Below are 14265 nucleotides of genomic sequence, written 5' to 3' on the forward strand. Positions count from 1 at the left end.
CACTGTATATCCCACGTTTTGGGAAACACCTCAGTTCCAGGCAAACTGGGAGGGGTTGTGGGTCATCCCATAATGGCAACCTCCCTAATTTTATTATGGGGACTCCGTCGCAGAAGAGAATACTTGCTGTAATGTATTCACACATATTTGCTGCTCCCTTTTCCAGCCGTTATGTAAATGCTCATGGAATCTTCCTCTGGTCCTGGAGGGATTTCAGGGGTTGTGCTCTTCTGACACATCTATGAATTAGGTGAGGAGAGAATGGTTTCCTACAGCTAGTATAGAGCCAGGGCTAATTTTCAGGATAACCCACTCTCCTGTCTCTGGAGACATTTACGTGACCGTGTGATTCTCATGAATGCATGCGTGTTACCCAATGGAGTAAATACCTGTTAGTTCTTGGTGAATTTGAGTTCTCTCAGGCAGTTGTGAAAAACCTTAGCTGCACTGCGATTACAGGCAACTGCACTGGTATCTTATCTCTTCCTAATGTAATGTGGAAATCACTGTTGATATTTAGTGAGGAGGCCTTTCCTGAGGAAGAATAAAGAATGAGAAATTCCACTTTCCTCCCCAGCATCCTGATTCCCTTTCCTTCCTAAGTATGTAATTCCACAAAGGTAATTTTTAAATCTCATTTCTGAGGCAAAGAACATTGTTATAGTTAAGAGTCAAAATGTGACCAGTTGAAATCTGTTATTTTCCACTCAGAGAAAAAAAAAACAGACTACGGATTAGCCAAGAAATGAAAATCCCATTTTAATAAAATTCTTGTTTAAAAAAATCAATACCATTAGAGGTAATTACTGAGCATATTTCATTTTAATGTAAATTCTTTCATTCATGGCTAATTTCCTCTTGTTTTTGTGGTAAGGTGTAATCAGGACTTAATACTCATGCTTTCTTCTTATGAGACTAGACTAAGGCAACAGTTTTAAGAAAGGCCATTATAAGCCTCTACAACTTGATCCTCAGTGCTCAAGTTACTGATGTGAAGTGCAGCTGAATGTTAAAAACAGATGTAAGAGTACTAAACAAAGTTAAGGGTAAGCAATGAGGTGGGGTGATATAGTTGGGTTATTCATTTGATTGAGTCATTGAGTACGTGCAGGTACAGTGTGCTGAGCTCAGACTACACAGGATTACAAAGCTGAATAAGACATTGCTTGGCCCCAAGGAGCTTAGAGTAATGTGAATACGTCCATGTTTATATAATGCAGGAATGGAAATAATACACCAGGTTTTAGAATTAAAGCCAATATTTTTGTTGTTGTGAAATGATTTTATGTTTAGAATCAATTTTACAATTAGGCATATTTTAAAGGTAAGTCCCTTGAAATGTATCCCTATTGTGAAAATTGGGTTGGTTTGGGATGCTGGGGTGAAGGTTCCAGTAGATTCCGGGCACAGGAACAATGGTGGCACACCACCTGACTCTGGCTCACCTCTGATTAGGCAATTAGCCCCACATTATTTGAGTATCCAATTTAGTTTTACATTTTAAAGTTGTAAAATGCATAATGATTTTTTTCACTTCCTAATTATGAGTAATAAAAATGTAAGGGAATATAAAGTTTAACTTGTCTGTTAATTGAGGGGAAATCAGTCAAGAACAGAATGGTCACCGAAGAAACACAGAAGAAACTGCCCGTGAGGATCCCGTTTGCTATTTTAATTAGAGTCTGTCAATTAGAAGTGAATGACAGGGGGCAAGGAATCCTGATTAATGAAATCATCATCCCAAATTGAAGGGGAAGGTCACAAAGAACATGATGTCTCATTCGACTTCATCTTGAGGGTCTTACACACCGAAATTTCTGGAATCCTCTTTTAGACCTCATGAGACTAGACTGTTAATATGACCACTCAATTAACTCTGGGTATAATTAACTGCCTGCCTGGTCCTGCCTACAACCAAAGCTCTCTGTCAGCAAGATTAGTGCAGGGCTCCCCTGGTGGCGCAGTGGGCTTCCCTGGTGGCGCAGTGGTTGGGAGTCCACCTGCCGATGCAAGGGACACGGGTTCGTGCCCCGGTCCAGGAGGATCCCACATTCCGCGGAGTGGCTGGGCCCGTGAGCCATGGCTGCTGAGCCTGCGCGTCCGGAGCCTGTGCCCTGCAACGGGAGAGGCCACAGCAGTGAGAGGCCCGCGTACCGCAAAAAAAAAAAAAAAGATTAGTGCAGGGCTTCCCTGGTGGCGCAGTGGTTGGGAATCTGCCTACCAGTGCAGGGGACACGGGTTCGAGCTCTGGTCTGGGAGGATCCCACATGCCGCGAAGCAGCTGGGCCTGTGCGCCGCAACTACTGAGGCCTGCGTGCCTGGAGCCTGTGCTCCGCAGCAGGAGGGGCCACCTCGGTAAGAAGCCCGTGCACCGCAACGACGACCCAATGCAGCCAAAAAGAAATAAAATAAATTTTTTTAAAAAAGAAAAAAGATTAGTGCAGCTGGAACACGTGAGGGAGCTGACATGGCTTTCTCTCTTGCATACTGAAGGCGGGGAACCAGAGAGAGGACATTACAAGTCCTCACTACATAGAGGACATGGCTGTTCCTCTATGATTTGTCCAGAGCAGGCAGGGGACCTGTGAGAATATTAGCTGCTGTTTGAACAAATTTCGCAGTGCTATAGGCCAAGTTCAGCAGCTAGTTTGGCAGCTAAACTAGTCTAAGTCATAAAAGGAAGCCTTCTAAAGCACATTGTCACTGAGAAGCGGCCAACCCAGTTTCCAACCAGTCACCCCGCCTGTGAAGCTAGTAAGCAGGGCATCTGTCCTCCATCTTAACCAACAAGGCACAGATGCCAATCAGAGCCCAGCCTGGCTCCACTGAACACAGCTGGCAAGCCACCACCCTTCAAGCTCAGAACAAAGGAAAATCGTAATTCGCTGGCAAAATTTAAATTTTTATCCATCAAAATGTTTGCTTATTGAAATAATGCTCTGGTTGGAGGAATTGATGATTTCAATGTTTTTATGACAAGAGCCTCACTCTGCCTCTCATGCCCTTCTATCCCAAAACCCTTCTTCTAAGAGTATAACATGGAATGAGAAGCATCAGCTGTTAACAACATTAAATGGGAACCATTTGGAAATATCTAGATGAATGATGAACATTTTGAGGTCAGAGGTAAAAATGTTTGGAAAATGTTCAGAGAAACATAAACACACAAATGATTAGTATTTTTCTTTGTATTACTATCTTGGTCATTTACAGATGCAGTCAAGGGCTTTGAGTTATTATCAGGATAACTGAAAACATTCTAAAACAAAAATGGTTCAATGGTCACCTTAGTGGAAATAAATATGAAGACAGTATGTGAGTAAGAGTCCTATTCACTGAAGTGATTTTGTTTTTAAGTAGAGAAAGAAGGGAGAGAAAGAAGAGAGAGAGAGAGGATGAAATGAGCAATCAAATGATAGAATAAATCTATTTTAAAACATGCAGATGTGAAGATGTAACTTACTCAAGTAGTAGCTGATGGGAGAAGTTTATATCATTTATCAAAATACCCAAACTCCACAGAGACCAACTGACTAAGGAGGGCTGGTGGGGTGATGTCTAGAAGTAAGACTAGGAAAACTTAAGAAAATGTTCTTTTCTAAACATTTCCTCACAGGCACAGCAAATTCTATTTGACTAATTTTTTTTTTTTTTAACTTGTTAGAATTCAACTGACCTGTAGGATGGATGGTGTTAAGGCAAAGCTCTGGAGTGCGACTGTCTCAGTACCAGTCCTGGTTCCATGCTTATCAGCTCTGTGACTCCAGGCAAATTACTGAACTTCTTTGTGCTTCCATTTTCTCACCTGTAGAATGGAGGTGATAATAATAGTCACTATTCCATAGGGTTGACACTAGGATTCCATAGGCTAATATGTGTGAAGCATTGAGCACAGTTTCTAGCACATAGCAAGTCCTCCATAAATGTTAGCTTTTACTATTACGCAGTCTGGGACTGATGAAACCTTATAAGTACTGAAACTTGGGAGAAAGAAACAATGCCTATGGTGGTTGTGCAACTCTGCGAATATACGAGAAACGTTGGATTGTACACCCTAAATGTGTGAGTTGTAGGGTATGTGAATCACATTTCAGTAAAGATGTTACAGAAAGAAACCAAAGTAAGAAAAAGCTTTTCCTTTTTCTAATAAGTTTTCTTCTCTCATGTGAATGTAGTGAAAGGGTGGAGTCCTATTTCTTTATAGAACAAATGTAATTTTCCTAAATCTGAATTTCAATGTTTCCTTCATTTGTGAGGAATACCTGAGATTGAAGTAAATTTTTTGAACCACCAGTGTCTGAAATAATGAAAATAAAGACATATACAAGAGAATTGTGGAAAAAAAGAGAGAACAAACAGAGGTTATTTAGTCAGAGCTTTTTATAGTATAGCAAGGGAGTTAGTCACCATCAATTGTGTTTTGTTAGAGATTCAAAGGCAGGCAGGGCAATAGGAAAGCTTTATGGTGAAAAAAATGGAAGGCTTCAAGTATGCTCTGATTGGAGGTCACTGGCATGGGGAAGCTGGAGGTGGGCTACCTAGAAGCAGGGCATGTTATGTGCCTGGTGTAGGGAGTCTATTTGGCTTTCTCTGGTTGATCCTAAATTGGAAGGGTGGGGGGGAGGACAAGAAATGGGGAGCTGACAGTTATTGACTAGTCCTGGCTCTTCCCGGCCAATTACTACACAAGTTAATGTTTAGGTTTCAGGACCGATGGCTGCAGGGATTGTGGGTCAGCATTCTACTGCAGTATATGGTTTGGCCAATGTCCAAATTGACACATATTTGGATAACAGGTCACATATTTGGCCAAGGATTCCTGCTAAAAAGGATGGGAAGTCTTAACAGAATTCTTTAATCATAACAATTTTCTATAGCTCCAAAGAATGGCGATAGGGCACATAAAAGGGATAGGTAGAGGAGAAGAATAAGGTAGAAAAAGAGAAAAATGCAAATCATCGAAGTTGCAGTTGAAGGTTTTAAAATTGAGTACAAGCACCTTATTGCAAAGTAAGAACTTAAGCTGCTCTGCTGCCGAACCTTTTTCATCTGGTTTCAAATTGCCCCAGGTGGCCCCAATTTCACCTTCTTTCCTCTTCCCTCTTGGACTGTATGGCTGATGCCCACAGAAACCTCCAGAAGCTTAAGCCAGGAAGTGGACTTAGTGGTCTTTGAGGATATAGCTGTGAATTTATCCAGAGGGAGCAGGCTTTGCTGGCTCCTGCTCAAAGGAACCCCTGCAGAGATGTGATGCTGGAGAAAAGCTTCAAGAGTCTGGCCTCAGTAGATTGCGTGATTCGACTTAAAACCACGAGTCAGTTGTTAGGCAGGATATTCATGGAGAAAAAGAGCCCAATGAACAGAAAACAGAAAGAATCACAAAGCATGATTCCTGGTTCTCCATCTTAGGAGAAAACTGAGACTATTATGTCATTAAAATTCAGCACAAGAACAAGGGAGATATTCAAGAAGTCATAAGGTGGAGAGCCTCTGCAAATGTAATGAATGCAGTCTATGTGGAAAAAGCTTTAGCCATTTCCACATCTTACTGTACTAAAGTGTACCTCTATTGGAGTAAACTCCTAGGAATTCAGTAAGTATGAAAATGCCTTTATGGATCATTTATCTCTTGAGACTCATGTCAGATTTCACCTGGACACAGGTAAGAAATGTGGACAAGCCTGCCATTGTATCTCATATTTAAGGACTTCTGTGAGGATTCATAATGGAGGGAAATGTTATAAATACAAAGAATGTGGAAAAGCCGTCTATTGTTTCTTATCCTTTGGGGCACATACGACAGCTCACATTGGAAAAGTTCAATATATATGTAAATAAAGAATGTGGGGAAGTCATTAGTCATTCTTCATACATAGCAGGCAGACTCTAAGATGTCCCCCAAGGACCACCACTTCCTGGTATTCATATCTTTGGGTAAGTCCCTCCCTTGAGTTTGGGCTGGCCTAATGACTTACTTCTAATCAATAGAATGTAGCAAAGGGGATGTAATATCATCTTTATGTCCTGGTATCTTAGTCTATTTGGGCTACTATAACAAAATACCACAGACTAGGTAGCTTATAAACATCAGAAATTTATTTCTTATGGTTCTGGATGCTGGAATTCCAAGACCAGGGTGCCACTGTGGTTGGGTGAGGGTTCTCTTCTGGGTCACAGACTTCTTATTGTATCCTCACATGGTGGAAGGGAGAAGACAGAAGGGCCAGGGATCTCTCTGGAGCCTCTCTTCTTATAAGGTGCTAATCTCATTCATGAGGGTTCCACCTTCATGATTTAAGCACTTCCCAAAGACCCCATCTCCTAATACCATCAGCTTTGGGGGTTAGGATTTCAACATATAAATTTGGGGGGACCACAAACATTCAGACCATAGCATCTGGCTACATGAGATTGTGACTTCTATCTTGCTAGCAGACTCTCTCCTTTGCCAGCTTTAATGAAATTAACTTCCATGTTGAAGAGACCAACTTGGCCAGAAATTAAGGGCTGCCTCTAGCCAATCGTCAGCAAGGAACAGATGCCTTCAGTCAAATAACCTGCAAGGACTGAATCCTGACAACAACCATGTGAGTTTATAAGCAGGACTCCCTCAGCTGAGCCTGAAGATGAGACCCCCGCCCCCCCCCAAGCAGCTCCGGCAGCCCCGGTTGATGCCTTGATTGCAGCTCTGAGAGACCCTGAGCAGAGGACTCAGTAAGTCATGCCCAGACGCCTGATCCACAGAAATTGTGAGAAAATAAATGTGCGTGGTTCTAAGAAGCTAAGTTTGTGGTTATTTGTTATACAGCAATAGATAACTAATACATTGTCCCTCACTCAACATTTAAGAATTCACAATGGAGAGAAGCCTCATGAATGTAAAAATTGAGGGACAGTCTTTCACGGGATTTCAAAATTCACTCTACACATAAGAACATACACTGGAGAAAAACTATCAAACGGTAAGAAGCATAGGCATTGTCCTATACACTTTCAGACATGTGAGAACTCACATCAGAGACAATACATGAAGATACAAAGTATGGGAAAGCCTTCACTAATTGTTTACATCTTACTGTACATGTGAGAAGTTGCATCATAGATAAACCATATAAATATAAGGAATTTGAGATTGTAGGAGGAAAACTTTTTTTCCAGTTACCATCCTGGGTTCTCTGGCATGGGTTCTGTAAACTGGACTAACAAAGACAAATTAACAAGACAAAAACAAACAGGAATTTATTAGCATGTGACTTGTGCTTACACATGGGAGCGCTCAGAGATGAGTAACTCAAAAGGGTGGTTAGAACTTGAGCTTATGTAGCCCTTTAACAGAGTAACATCAAATTCTTAAAAGAGTGACTCAAAGGAGAACTTTGAGTTTCTAGGGGTGGTAAATTGTGAGAAGAAAAATATACAGGGAAACTAGTGGAAGATAAGGGTTAGTTAATAAAGTTTGTCATGTGGATTCCTGGGCTGATAAGGGTCTAAAGTGTCCAGTGGTGAAATTTTGTCCTTCCTGGTAGAAAGGACAGGGGTCACATCTTTGAAAATTTACATTCTGCTTTTAGGCAAACAGTGGGAGGACAGAGAGATTGTCTTGTATCTGCTTCTTCTCCATTGCCATTAGCTCAGAATAATCCTTATGCCAAAGTGGCTTATTTTGGGATGGCATATTCTGCTATGCTACAAGACTATCTATAAGACTTGTTCTAATCTTAGGCAATGTGTGAGATCTCCCACTACAGAGAGACCCTATAAATATGAACGATGTAGGAAAGCCTACATTTGTCCCTTATTCCTGGGACACTTACAAGAACACCTTTGGAGAGAAAGCAGTGTGGGAAAAGCTTCATGCACAGCATTTCACTACTGTACACAAGAAAATACTAGGAGGGACATCGTATAAAAGAAAATTCTTCTAAATATGGATTTCCTTTATCAGTAACTCATCCTTTAAAAATGGATTGTTGACTCATTAATTTCCACTTTTTATATTCAGATATATACATTACAGTGATAAATATCTCTCTAAGAACCTTTTTAGCTGTTGCATATAGGTTTTGATATGTAGTGTTTTGGTTATGTTTGGGTTATGTAGAGATTATTTTATTTCTATTAGAAAGTCTTTTGGACCCATGAGTGATTTAAAGTGTATCTTCCTCATTATCTCAATATTATGTTTAAAAATTTTCAGATTATAAAAGAAAAACATATTCATTGTAGAAATTTTAAATTTTACATTGAAATATAAAGTAAAATTCACTCAGCATCCCTCACTGTTAATATTTTGGGTTTTTTATTTTCAAACTTTCTGTGCAGAAAGTAAGGTTTTAAATGATTGTATGGGGAGTGAATACAGGGAGAGTTCATTGAAAAGGAGAGAAAGTCTTTTATTTTATGAGTAAAATAAATTATCCCTTGTAGATGATGGTAGCAAATGGTAATAGAGGGCAGAGACTGAATATGTACAGCGAGACACACAGACTACATTCCTAGGATACTAAAAAAAAAATCACAGGTTTTTAGTATGTATCCCCTTGTGAAAGCAGTTTTGAATTTTTTAGTTATTTTAAAGAATGGAAATACTGCGTCATTTTTCTTTTCTGTCATTGTAGTTCCTGCATCAGGATAAACAACTTACCCTTCCTTAGCCCTTCAGAAACCCTATTTCAGTCTAAGAAAGTGGAGTTCCAATCCCAAGTGTGGCAAATGTCTGTTATTCCTCCTTCTTAGTCAGTTTAGGGACCCATTTTAGATGAATAGTCCTCTCCATGCTTTACAATTTAAAATAGTTTATTTTCTTTTCAAATTATAATAATGACAGAAAAATGCTAGTCTGTCCGCAGTTACTATAGCAACCAGGAACAACTTACTTCTTTTAAATGGGAAATAGACACTTAACTCTGTTTTTGCTTCATTTTTGGAAGCCAAGATGCAGTCATATGCTTTGTAAAGACTGCACTTCTGGACAGCATATGCCATAAATTGTGTGCGTTTGTGTGTGTGGTTTGGGTATGCGTATGTGTGGATAAATATTAATTCAAATCCATAAGAGACACCTATCGTAACTCTTTTTTTTTGAACTAGTTTCTGAGAGAGACATGTGAAATTAATTGAGATGCAAACAATATCCAAGAGATAGATTTAACACATGGCTTCTCTTTCTTATAACTTTTTTTTTTGAAACTTACAGGAAATGGTTCCTTCCCTTAGAGGACAAAATGGTGCTTGATAGCTTTGAGTCATGCAAACACATTTTTTTTTTCAGTGAAGGAGAATGAACCGAGATGACTACCAATATTTGTATTATTCAAGCAGCCTGAACCAGAGCATGGAGGAGGTAGGTGGGTGGGGAAAAGTCAAATATTTTTAATCAGGAACAAAATAAACATCAAGAGACAACCGGAAATGTAAGATAAATCTGGTAGCCAAGTATGTCCAACTGGAACCTGTAGATGAACAGGTTAGGTTCAGGAAAGTAATTTGGTTCTTGGAAAATACACTTTGAAATAGACAGCTTTATAATGTAGAATGATTGAAAGACTTTGAATCTCCAGGCAAATTCATAAAAATATTCCTGCTCTAAAAAAATTTCTGTTCAAATCTATCATGTCATTTTAAGGAGTGCTGCCTCCGTAAATTCTGACTTTTATCAACAGCACTTCGGTAATGTTCAGAAAATAAACTTCACAGGAAAACCTCGGGTGTTCAATTAGTGTTAAACGTTTTAGGGCAGAAACTGAGATAATGAAATTATGAGGACAACGGCAGCTTAACGTTTTGTGGCTCACAAGAGATTTATGCATTCCAATATAACCTCGGGCTACGCATACGGCACCATAAAAAAAGAATGGATTCCTGACAGGGGAACACAGGGCAGGGAACTTGACCGTACTTGTCTTAATACTAGTTCTTTGGCTTAACGGAAAGAATAAAAATACCCCTTACTTACTCTTGGTACAAATTCAGGCTTCACTCCCCCACCCCCCAGACCACCACCATTATTACTCAAAAACATTTGAATTGCGTATAGCTTCTTTCACAAGAATCATTTCCTCTTTAGTGCAAATTGCATTAGGCTCACAGGGGGTCCTGCGGGAATTGCTGGTCTAAAAAAAGTCAGTGGAGAAATGCTTGGCCTTTTCCCAAGCTCTGTACTAACAAGAGTGAGCGGTCACCCTCACACAAGTTTTCCAGAATTTCAGTGGGAGGTGAAAGTGGAAATCACTTGTGGTACCGGTCTTTATGTCAAGAGGCATCTGGCTGTCCCCTCATCGTGCTTGCTGGTGCTGGCATGAACACACTCTTTTTGGGGGCGTGGGAGAGGGCCTTCTTGGAGTGCTCCTGTGGCTCTTTCAGGATTTCTCTCAAGGCTCGTTAAGTTGCAAGGCGGTTAGGAAAATTGGAAAGCTTTCTGAAACATGGCCATGTCTGACTATTGGGGCAACCCCCAGCAGTCTGCAGAAATCAAAGTATTGAATGCAAAGAGGCTGCCAGTGGGCTCATTCCTCGTGGGCTTCTCAAGCATTTTAACAGATTCTAAAAAAATAATTTGGAAACATTGGGTGGCTTTTTGCCAGCTGAAGTTTACTCTTCCAAGATTAAGGGTTTTGACCATGAGGTAGTGTATCACCTGGGTTTTAGAAGGCCATCCTTGGGTAGAAATTATCTCTTGGCTTCAATGACCTTTTGAGGCTGACTCTTTTGAATAACTGTTACTCTGCAAGGAGGAGTGCGTATTCATACATTGACACGATTATAGTCCCTCATCCCAATACCAGCTCTTAGAGGGGCAGAGGAATTACAATTTAGGAGGGATGCATTGTCTGAAATTCCACATGGAATGAAGTGCAAGGAGGTTTGGAGTCAAGGAGTGCTGGGTCTGGGTCTGGCCCCACTACTTGATCTTGAGAATGTTATTTAACGTTTCTGAGTTTGTGCTCTCCTCTGTGAATGGGAATAATGACTATTTCCCATGATTGCTGTAAGGATGAAATAAGATAGTGTAAACGAAATGCTTGGCGCAGCGCTCTGCACAAAAGTAAAAGCCTAATAAGTGGGTCTTATTTTGTGAAACTCAGTTGAAAAGGTGTAAGCAGCTTTTGGCCGGAGAGAGCTCTCTGCAGGAGGCCCCTTTGTCTTGTTGCAAATCTTAAACCAGGCAGCTCCACGTTCTACTTATCTCTGGCCCAGGTACAGCTTGCCTAATCTCTTAGTTCTTTCCATAGACCAAAGCAGTAGAAATGAAGAATAAGTAATTAACAGATGACCAGATCTCCTCCCTATCTTCCCCTTCAGTAATCTCGTGAACAAACTGTGTGAACAAGATAACATCTAAAGAAAAATCACAAGGAGTCGACAAGCCTGCACACAGTGGGGGATTAAGATGACTCTGACCCCCTATCTCAATGATTAACTGAGATTACTTCCTTGTTTTCCTTTAAAATCTTTCATGCCTGAGCAGAATCTTGGGAGATGGTTTTTGGGGGACACTGAGTCCACCATCTCCCCAGATTGCCCGCATTCTGACTAAAGGCAACTTTCCTTTCTGCCAGCTTTTGCGAGTATTGATTTTTTTTCAAGTGGTGAGCAGCCGGACCTGATTCGGTAACAAGGGCAATAGTCTCTTTTGAACCAGTAGCCGGCAATTGCCTTTGGTGATGCCCATAGCTTTAAAATCCGGGGAAGCGTTAGCAGTGCCCCTTTCACCACCCTCCTGGGTTCTTTTTCTTCCTAGTTGGGATGCACCCAGTATCCTACTTCCAGTGTCAAGCTTTGGGAAAGGTGGGAAGAGGCATATAATTATAGACTTAAAATAATTTCAAGGGGCCATTCTGCATCTAGAAACATAAAAATCAGTAATAATGGCTACCACTTATGGATTCCTTGCTATATCCTTGTCAACCTAAGTGCATTAAATCTCACTTAAGCTTCACTACAACAAGATAAGTCTCATTTTACCCCCATTTTACAGATTAAGAAACTGAGGTATAGGGAGCAGCTCATGGACTCAAACCCAGGTCCATATGAGAGCGCAACTCACTCTCTCAATTGTGCTATAATATTGCCCTGCAGCAATCTAGGTAGCTATCCATTCCCTCTGGAAATACCTGTAAGGAGGAGAGAGACAGTTTCAGTGTTCAGTCACCTTTGTAATCAAGAAGTCTTCTGCATAATCTAGCTGTGATTTTCATCCCCAAGTACTTCATTTGCTTTGAATGGTAGTCTTTGGGGACTGAAATAGAGAAAACATAGTGTGCTTCTGGTCATAGCAACCATTTTCAACCAAGGTAAATTTTAAGTCACCTGTTAGTTCTTTTTCCTACCGGTAAAATTCTCCCCAATACTTCAGTTACACACGGAGAATAGGAAAAGTGGGACCTGGAAGGAAAGGAGGCTAAACAAGGGTACACCAGCAAGTCCCACAGGGTGATGTTGGCTCAACCCAGCAGCGGGTCTGGAGTCAGTGTAGATCACACCTTGGGTGTCCTATCAGGGACCAGCTAACTGGGTATGGGTATCTCCAGAACTGTCAGTCATTGGTTAAGTGTTGCCCCACTGAGGACATAAATTTCCAAGAACTTCATGCTGTCCATGGAAACAAAGCAGGTTCCCTCAGCCTAAGGGCAGCCTTCAGACAGAGATGGAGGTGTTGGCAGCTGAGAGCTGTTATGCTTAAAAATGGAAAGAGGCCTGAGGGGTTATGGGCAGAGCACAGACAGCACCTGCCACGCTGACTACAGACAGCCCCTGACTTAAGATGGTTTGACTTTACAATGATGCAGAAGCAATGCACATTCAGTAGAAACTGTACTTGGAATTTTGGATTTTGACCTTTTCCCAGCTAGCAATATGCAGTATATGATATAGCGATACACTCTCTCCTGATGCTGGGGAGCAGCGGCAGACAGCTCCCAGTCAGCCACGTGATCACGAGGGCAACGAACCAGTCCACTTACAACCATTCTGTACCCAGACAGACATCTGTATTTCACTTTCAGCACAGTATTCAATAAATAACATAAGCTGGGCTTCCCTGGTGGCGCAGTGGTTGGGAGTCCGCCTGCCGATGCAGGGGACACGGGTTCGTGCCCCGGTCCGGGAGGATCCCACGTGCCGCGGAGCGGCTGGGCCCGTGAGCCATGGCCGCTGAGCCTGCACGTCCGGAGCCTGTGCTCCGCAACAGGAGAGGCCACAACGGTGAGAGGCCCGCGTACCGCAAAATAAATAAATACATAAATAAATAAATAACATAAGCTATTCAACGCTTTATTATAAAATAGGCTATGTGTTAGATGATTTTGCCCAACTGTAGGCTAATGTAAGTGTTCTGAGCCCGTGTAAGGTAGACTAGGCTACGCTATGATGTTCGGTGGATGAGGTGCATTAAATTCATTTTCAACTTATGGTATTTGCCATTCATCAGTACTTTCAACCTCGTCAGGACATAACCCATTGTGAGTTAAGGAAGACGTGTAATGCTGAGGAAAGCAAAAGGATCTCTCCCCGGTGTGGGCATTTCACACTCTGTTAATGCTTCCCAGGCCCTCATTTATTTTCCCTCCTCTCAAGCAAAGAGAGAGAATCCTTCCTCTATTACAGAAGCAGCAGAGTAGGGTTGAAAGACACAGGTTTGTGGCTGAACAGTTGGGTCATAATCGGCACTCCCTAGCTGTGTGATCTTGGTCAAGTTGCTTAAAGCCTCCTTAAACCTCAGTCTTCTCATCTGTTAGTTAGAGATATAGCACTTGCCTCACAGGTGGGTTCTAAGGATGAGTTGAGATAATATATGTAAGGTGCCTAGCAGAGTGCCTGGCACATACAAAATGCATAGAAATGATAGCAGACATACTACTTCTCTTCCCTTCTCCTCTCGACAGTACCACGAAGGCGAGCAGATAGGATGCTTGCTTTAAATCATCACCAACACTACGAAATTAGGAAACACCGTTATTAAGAGTCAGCTTCTGCATATCCATGTCAGAAACACATTACCCTACATGGAAACGAAAGATCACTGTTGGGCACATCTGTGTAACTTTAAAACTATATTGTTTTCTTGAATTGCGTCAAGATTGATCATTGAGCCCAGGATCAAACGCATCTCCAAAAGGTCAGCTATATTCCTCAATGCTGCAGAATGCTTATATTTGCAGGAAGGTAAATTCTACAACACAGGGCTGCAGACTTGTAAAGATTCCTATAATTAGCTAAGTAGCTTCATGCTGCCACATGCCAGGGCCTCCACTGATGTAGGTCTGC

The sequence above is a fragment of the Leucopleurus acutus genome (genome assembly GCF_964270905.1).
Source record: "Leucopleurus acutus genome assembly, chromosome: 6".
In the NCBI taxonomy this organism is placed as follows: domain Eukaryota; kingdom Metazoa; phylum Chordata; class Mammalia; order Artiodactyla; family Delphinidae; genus Leucopleurus; species Leucopleurus acutus.